The 7,814-nt window shown below is 38.3% G+C and overlaps 1 non-coding gene across 1 annotated transcript; it reads right to left on the minus strand.

Moving 5' to 3' along the window:
• Positions 1–2,222: 2,222 nt before the first annotated feature.
• LOC117909821 lies at positions 2,223–2,329 on the minus strand. Its single transcript, XR_004650470.1, has one exon. It is a non-coding gene; the product is annotated as a small nucleolar RNA R71 (small nucleolar RNA).
• Between the last annotated feature and the right edge of the window lie 5,485 nt (positions 2,330–7,814).

Genomic DNA, 7,814 nt, shown 5'->3' on the forward strand with positions numbered 1-7,814 from the left:
ATCAGTTTTTGGCAAGTTTTGGTGCTTTTGGTAGCTTTTTTATCATTAAAACAAGCCAAGAATGAGTGAGAACTTGGTATAATCCATGGCAAAGCAAGATTGAAGCTAAATTACATTAAGAATCCAAGTTTTGGAGAGCTTCAAAGCCTTTGCCAAATCAATCAAGTATGCAAGGAAGAAAACCAGAGAAGGAATCTAGCATTCAAGAATTTCGCAACCCTTTATGAAATATTTGCAAGCTTGTGAATTGCCCAAGAAGGAATTTCGCAAGCCTTGCGAAACTGATGAATTTTGTAACCCCTTGCAAAATCTTCCTGTAATCTTCAGATATTTTTGCACCGACTCTGTTACATTTTTATCTCAAGATATTTTATGTAATTACCTATTCTCTTCTTATAATCAGATGAAGATCTTTTTAGATATTTAGGATATCTAATTAAGGGGTTAAAAATATCTCTCTATATATGTTTTAAGATATCTCTTTTTCTAATATCTCAAAATCTCGAAAGAAATTCTTGGGGATCACTTATACATTTATAGTAAGAAATATACAGAGCTTTGCTCTACCTTACCTACTCATTTTGATTTTATTTTCTTTCTAGCCAAACAACCTCTGAGAATGTTTTCTCAGGGGATGAGTGGCTAGGCTCTTTTGTTTCATGGACTGAAGGAAGTTAGGTAAGGGATCCAGATACAAAAGTGGAAGTTTTCCTTGTTTCAGTTTTAAATGAAGAGAAGTTGTGACCCATTAAAGGTTTTTATTCTTATAGTTAACTTAAAATCACCTAGGCCAACACTTGGTAAGCTTTTCGAACTCCATCCATAGAGAGCCATTAGTTATCTCTTGCGAGCCTTTGGGAGGTGGTTTAAAGGTAGGATTACCTAGAATAGCTAACACTTGGTAAGCTTTTCAGACTCCCTGGAGACATCCATTAGTTATCTCTTGCGAGCTTTCGAAGGGTAATCCAAGGTTAAGGATCACCTTGAATGGCCAATACTAGGTGAGAGGTATGAACCATTGTAAGATGCATCAGTGAGAGGACTTTAGCATTTGAAACCATTAATGGGAAGCAGTGTAACAGACCGATTCGGGAGATAACTATAGGTTAAATCCCCAATGTGAGGAAAAGATTCGGAATCTCCCCTTTTGTATAAGGAACCTGAACCTAGTGACCTGAAACTCTACCGAACCTTTTATTTGTAATTAAGCTCAGTTACTATTTTTGGTTATCTTAAAACCAACCACTCTTCTTCAACCAAAGATTATGTTTTCTTTTAAAGCTAACTCGTAAAAGAAAAAACACCAATTCAGTTATGTAACTAATATCATGTGTGATATGAAAACCCATCCCTGTGGACGATCTTAGAACCACTATGCTATGCTATCTATGCTACCCTAGTATATGGTGAGTTAGGTTTATAAATTTTGTTGATAACTCCCATTTGAGGACTGAATCAAGAGTACACCAATTAGAGACAAATCAATTGGCGTCGTTGTCGGGGATGGTGCCATATCATAGTGATATGATCTTTTTAGAACACTTGTGATCTTCATCACAAGTTTGGTGATTTTTCTTTTCTTTTACTAGCTCTTTTTATTTGTTTATATTTTTAGTTTATCTTTTATTTAGCTTTTATTTAACCTTTTTTTTTCTTTTTATAATTAGTTTTCTTTTGTTTTTCTTTTGTTTTCTTTGTTTTTATTTCAGTTATTGCTAGTTGTGCATGCCATATTGGATACGAGATAGTGATGGAAGACTTGTGAAAATAAAAAATCCTCATGAAACAAAGTTGGAATTGTGTGTGAAAATCATGGAAGCTACACCTGAAGATCAGCATGGTCAATATGGTCAGGAGGAGAATATCAACACGTATCGATCCATGAGGGATCGCATGCATCCACCTCGTATGAGTGCACCATCATGTATAGTGCCACCTACAAAGTAGCTAGTGATCAGACCACATATTGTGCCACTTCTACCTACTTTCCATGGGATGGAAAGTGAGAATCCCTACTCATATATCAAGGAACTTGAGGAGGTTTGTAATACATTCCGAGAAGGAGGAGCTTTAATCGACTTGATGAGGCTCAAGCTACTTCCTTTCACTTTAAAGGACAAGGCCAAGGTCTGGCTTAATTGTTTAAAGCCAAGGAATATCTGAGCTTAGACTAATTTACAAGCTGAATTTCTCAAGAAATATTTCCCAACTCATAGGACCAATGACTTGAAAAGAAAATTTCAAACTTCTCAACTAAAGAGAATGAGAAATTCTATGAGTGTTGGGAGAGATACATGGAAGCTATCAATGCTTGTCCTCACCATGGCTTTGATACATGGCTATTGGTGAGCTATTTTTATGACGGTATGTCTTCCTCAATAAAGCAACTCTTACAAACGATGTGCGGAGGAGACTTCATGAGTAAGAATTCAGAGGAAGCCATGGATTTCTTGAGTTATGTAGCTGAAGTTTCAAGAGGATGGGATGAGTCGAATGCCAAAGAAGTGGGAAGAATGAAGTCTCAACCTAATGCTTCTAATGCTAAGGTTGGGATGTATACTTTGAATGAAGACACTGATATGAAAGCAAAATTTGCAGCTATGGCAAGAAGATTGGAGGAGCCAGAAGTAAATAAGACATGAGAAGTGCAGGCCATTTCTGATATGCCATGTTTCATTTGTCAATCTTTTGAGCACTTGGTGGGGGAGTGTCCTACCATTCCAGTTGTGAGAGAGATGTTTGGGGATCAAGCGAATATTATTGGATAAGCCCAATAACAATGCTTCATATGGCAACACCTACAATTCAAATTGGAGGAACCATTGGAATTTCTCTTGGAAGCCAAGGGCACCTCAGCACATGCAACCTGGCCAAGCACCTCTGTAAGCCTCAAATCTTGAACAAGCCATTGTGAATCTTAGCAAAGTTGTGGGAGACTTTGTTGGAGACCAAAAATCTATCAATGCTCAGCTCAGTCAAAGAATTGACAAAATGGTGGATGGAATGCAAAATGATCTATCTCATAAGATAGATAATCTCCAATACTCGATCTCAAGGCTAATCGATCTTAACACAATGCATGAGAAAGGAAAATTTCCTTCTCAACCTCACAAGAATCCTAAGCGTATCCACGAAGGGAGGCTCAGGAGGGAGAATCTTCACAAGTGAGGGAAGTCAAAGTAGTGATCACTCTAAGGAGTGGTAAAGAGGTTGATCTGCCTACATCCAAGCCAAAACATGAACCAGAGAGTGAAGTAGAGAAAGAGAAGAGGGAGAAAATCAAAGGAAAGAGGAAATGGAATAATATTGATTACTACCCAAAAAGTGCTATTTTGTGCCTTTAATTCATTATGTTTTAAGCACTTTTGTGTAGTAGTTCTCCATTTTTATTCCAATTGGCATGTTAAGGACCTAGCAATGACTTCTAATCATATTTGTGGCTAGTTTTAGTGTTTTGATAGCTTTTTGGATCATTAAGACAAGCTAAGCAAAGGAGAGAAGCAAGGAGAGAGGAAAAACAGAGTGAAGAAAATAGAGGACAGCAGTTGTAGTCTTCTTATGCACTTTTGGAGCACTTCCTGAAGTCCGTTTCTACATGCTATATACCATTTCAAAGATCAGGAAGTCAAAAATCCAACGCTTCAAACGGTGCATGATTCGGAGTTGAAATGAAGGAGTTACAGCCATTGGAAGCCAATCACTCCAAGCTAAAGGAAGAATTTTGCACGGCTGCGAAATCACCCTTTTGCTGCGAAATGATTTCGCAGCCATTTTGCACAGTGTTGTGGAATTTCTCCTGAAGTTTCTCGATATTTGTGACCGACTCTTTTAGATATTTTCTTCAGATATTTTTGTATAAATTTCCATTTTCTCCTTGTATTCAGCCACTCATGTAATTTCTTAGCTAGGAAGTATCCAAGGAAGGGTAAGTTACATTCCTATATAAACTCTCTTGTAAACACTAAAAAAGGGACTCTCGGAGGAGCTTGTTCCAGAGGATCCATCATATAAGATATCATATATAGAACCGATGAAACAGAGCACTTGCTATGTTTTTCCTATATATTCTTGTTTTCTCGTTAGTTTTCTTTCTAGCCAATCAAACTCTGAGGATTTTTCCTCAGAGGATGAGAGGCTAGGCTCTTCGTCTCTTGGAGTGAAGAAAGCCGGGTAAGTTCCCTCATGCATAAATTAGAAGTTTTGTTGTTTTAGTTTTAATGAAGAGAAAGAGTGACCCGTTAATGGTTTTTATCTTTTTAATTAACTTAAAACATCTTTAAATCACCTGGGCCAACACTTGGTAAGGCAAGTGATCTCCGTCCATGGAGATTCACTAGTTTACCCCTTGCGAGACTCTGGGAGGTGACTTGAAGGTAGGATTTTCTAGAATAGCCAACACTTGGTAAGCTTTTGGACTTCAAGGAGACATCCATTAGTTATCTCTTGCGAGCTTTTGATGGGTAATCCAAGATTAAAGATCACCTTGAATGGCAAGTGCTAGGTGAGAGGTATGAGCCATTGCAAGGTGCATCAGTGAGAGGGATTTAGTGTTTGAACCCATTAATGGGAAGCATCTGTACAACACCGGTTGGAGAAGGAACTATATGTTAATTCTCTAATGCAAGGAAAAGAAACAAGTGACCGGAACTCCCTTTTTATATGAGGAATCTGAGCCTAGTGATCTGAAACTCCAAGAAACACTTTTCTTTATAAGTAAATTCAGTTACTATTTTTGGTTAGTTTAAAACCGAACCTTTTTCATTCAAACATCTTTATGTTTTCTTTTAAAGCTAACCTTGAAATGAAAAGGCACCAATTCAGCTTTGAATTAATATCATTTGCAAAGTGAAAACCCATCCTAGTGAACGATCTTAGAGCCACTATGCTATAGTAGCTTTGTCTTTGCTACCCTAGTTCATGGTGTAATAGGTTATAAATTTTGTTGATTACTCCCTCAATCAAGGAGCAAAAGTTGGACACGAATCAGCTGAGACACCAATTGGGCACGAATCAAGTACAAATAAGGAGGACGTTGAATCTACTATGAATGAAGAACCAGAGAGAACCATAAACCAGGAAAATTTGATGAAGAAAGACACGCCTCCACCATTCCCACAAGCTTTGCATGGAAAAAAGGGAATCAATAATGCATTAGAAATTCTTGAAGTGTTGAGGCAAGTGAAAGTTAATATCCCTTTGCTAGACATGATTAAACAAGTTCCAACTTATGCAAAATTCCTGAAGGACTTATGCACTATAAAAAGAGGGTTAAATGTGAGTAAGAAGGCCTTCTTAACTGAGCAAGTAAGTTCCATTATACAGTGCAAGTCTCCAGTGAAATACAAAGATTCTGACTGTCCTACCATCTTAGTGATGATTAGAGAGACGTGTGTGGAGAAAGCTTTGTTGGACTTGGGAGCAAGTTTGAATTTGCTACCCTACTTTGTCTACGAGCAATTGGGACTTGGAGAGTTGAAGCCAACATCAATCACTTTATCTCTAGCAGATAGATCTGTGAAAATTCCAAGAGACATGATTGAGGATGTCCTAGTTCAAGTTGACAAATTCTACTACCGAGTGGATTTTGTTTTTCTTGATACAGACCCGATTGCCAAAGGAACTAACTGTATTCCTATCATACTTGGAAGACCATTCCTAGCTACATCAAATGCTATCATCAATTGTAGGAATGGAGTCATACAACTTACATTTGGCAGCATGACATTAAAGATCAACATCTTCTATATGTGCTAGAAACAATTCCATCCGGAATAAGAAGAAGAACCAGAAGAGGTGTGCATGATAAACAACCTAGTGGAGGAGCATTGTGATCAGAAAATGCTAGAAGATTTGAACGAGAGTCTTGAGGATCTAGATGAAGGGTTACCTGAACCCTCATATTTGCTTGCTACTCTACCCCCTTTGAAGATGAGGGAAGAAATTCTCCCCTTTTATTCAATGAGGAGGAGACACAAGAAGTTGTTAAGGAGGAGCCCCCAAAGCTTATTCTGAAGCCACTACCCACAGAGTTGAAGTATGCATACCTGGAAGAGAACAAGCAAAGCCCTATTATTATTTCTTCATCTCTTACCACTACTCAGGAGGATTGTCTACTTGAAATCCTTAAGAGATGCAAGAAGGCAATCGGATGGAAAAAATTTTATCTGAAGGGATCAATCCTTTAGTCTGTACTTATCATATATACATTGAAGAAGAAGCTAAGTCAGTTCGTCAACCCTAGAGAAGGTTGAACCCTCACATGCAAGAGGTGGTGTGAGCTGAAGTGCTTAAGCTACTTCAGGTCGGTATTATCTACCCCATATTAGATAGCCCATGGGTGAGTCCTACGCAAGTCATGCCAAAATAATCAGGGATCATAGTGGTGAAAAATGATAAGGGAGAAGAAGTTTCTACTCACCTCACTTCAGGTTGGAGGGTGTGTATTGATTATAGAAAGTCGAATGTTGTAACAAGGAAGGACCACTTCCCGTTGCCGTTTATTGATCAAGTGCTTGAGAGGGTCTCAGGCCATCCATTCTATTATTTCTTGGATGGCTACTTTGGGTATTTTCAAATAGAAATTGTTGTTGAAGACCAGGAAAAGACCATTTTCACATGTCCATTCGAAACCTACGCATACAGAGGAATGCCTTTTAGCTTATGCAATGCACCCGCAACATTCCAAAGATGCATGTTAAGAATTTTCAATGATATGGTGGAGCGTATTATGGAAGTCTTTATGGATGATATCACCATATATGGAAGTGCATTTGATGCATGCTTAGTCAACTTGGAAGCTGTGCTGAATAGATGCATTGAAAAAGACTTGGTGCTTAACTGGGAGAAATGCCATTTCATGGTGCGTCAAGGGATTGTCCTTGGGCATATTATCTCAAAGAAAGGCATTGAAGTGGACAAAACGAAGGTTGAACTTATTGTTAAGTTGCCATCGCCAACAACTGTCAAGGGAGTAAGGTAATTCCTTGGTCACACTAGGTTTTATAGGAGGTTTATTAAAGATTTCTCTAAACTTGCAAGACCTCTTTGTGAACTATTAGTAAAGGATGCTAAATTTGTATGGGATGATCAATGTCAATGGAGTTTTGAAGAACTGAAACTATTGCTGGCAACTGCTCCAATAGTGAGAGCTCCAATAGTAAAATATCAGATGACTAAACAGGATGCAAAAACGAGACTGATTAGATGGATTCTCTTGGTTCAAGAGTTCAATCTTCATATCAAAGACAAAAAAGGAGTGGAGAATGTGGTAACCGACCATCTATCAAGGCTAGACATCACACATAATTCCCATAGTTTGCCAATTAATGAGGATTTTCCAAAGGAGTCACTCATGTGATAGAAGTCGCTCCATGGTATGCTCATGTTGCTAACTCTCTAGTTACCGGAGAAGTTCCAAGTGAGTGGAAAGCAAAAGATAAGAAGCACTTCTTTGCAAAAATTCATGCCTACTGTTAGGAAGAGCCATTTCTATTCAAATATTGTGTGGATCAAATAATACGAAAGTGCGTCCCCGAGCAAGAACAACAAGGGATCCTCAGTCATTGCCACAAAAGCGCATGTTGAGGCCACTTTGCTTCTAAGAAGATAGCTATGAAGGTATTACAATCGGGTTTTTGTTGGCCATCACTTTTCAAATATGTCCACACCATGTGCAAGAGCTGTGACAAATGCCAGAGGCTTGGGAAATTAACACGTAAGAACATGATGCCTTTGAACCCCATTTTAATAGTTGATCTTTTTTATGTCTGGGGCATTGACTTCATGGGACAGTTTCCTATGTCCTTTGCTATTCC

Source organism: Vitis riparia, unplaced genomic scaffold (genome assembly GCF_004353265.1).
Source record: "Vitis riparia cultivar Riparia Gloire de Montpellier isolate 1030 unplaced genomic scaffold, EGFV_Vit.rip_1.0 scaffold393_pilon_pilon, whole genome shotgun sequence".
In the NCBI taxonomy this organism is placed as follows: Eukaryota; Viridiplantae; Streptophyta; class Magnoliopsida; order Vitales; family Vitaceae; genus Vitis; species Vitis riparia.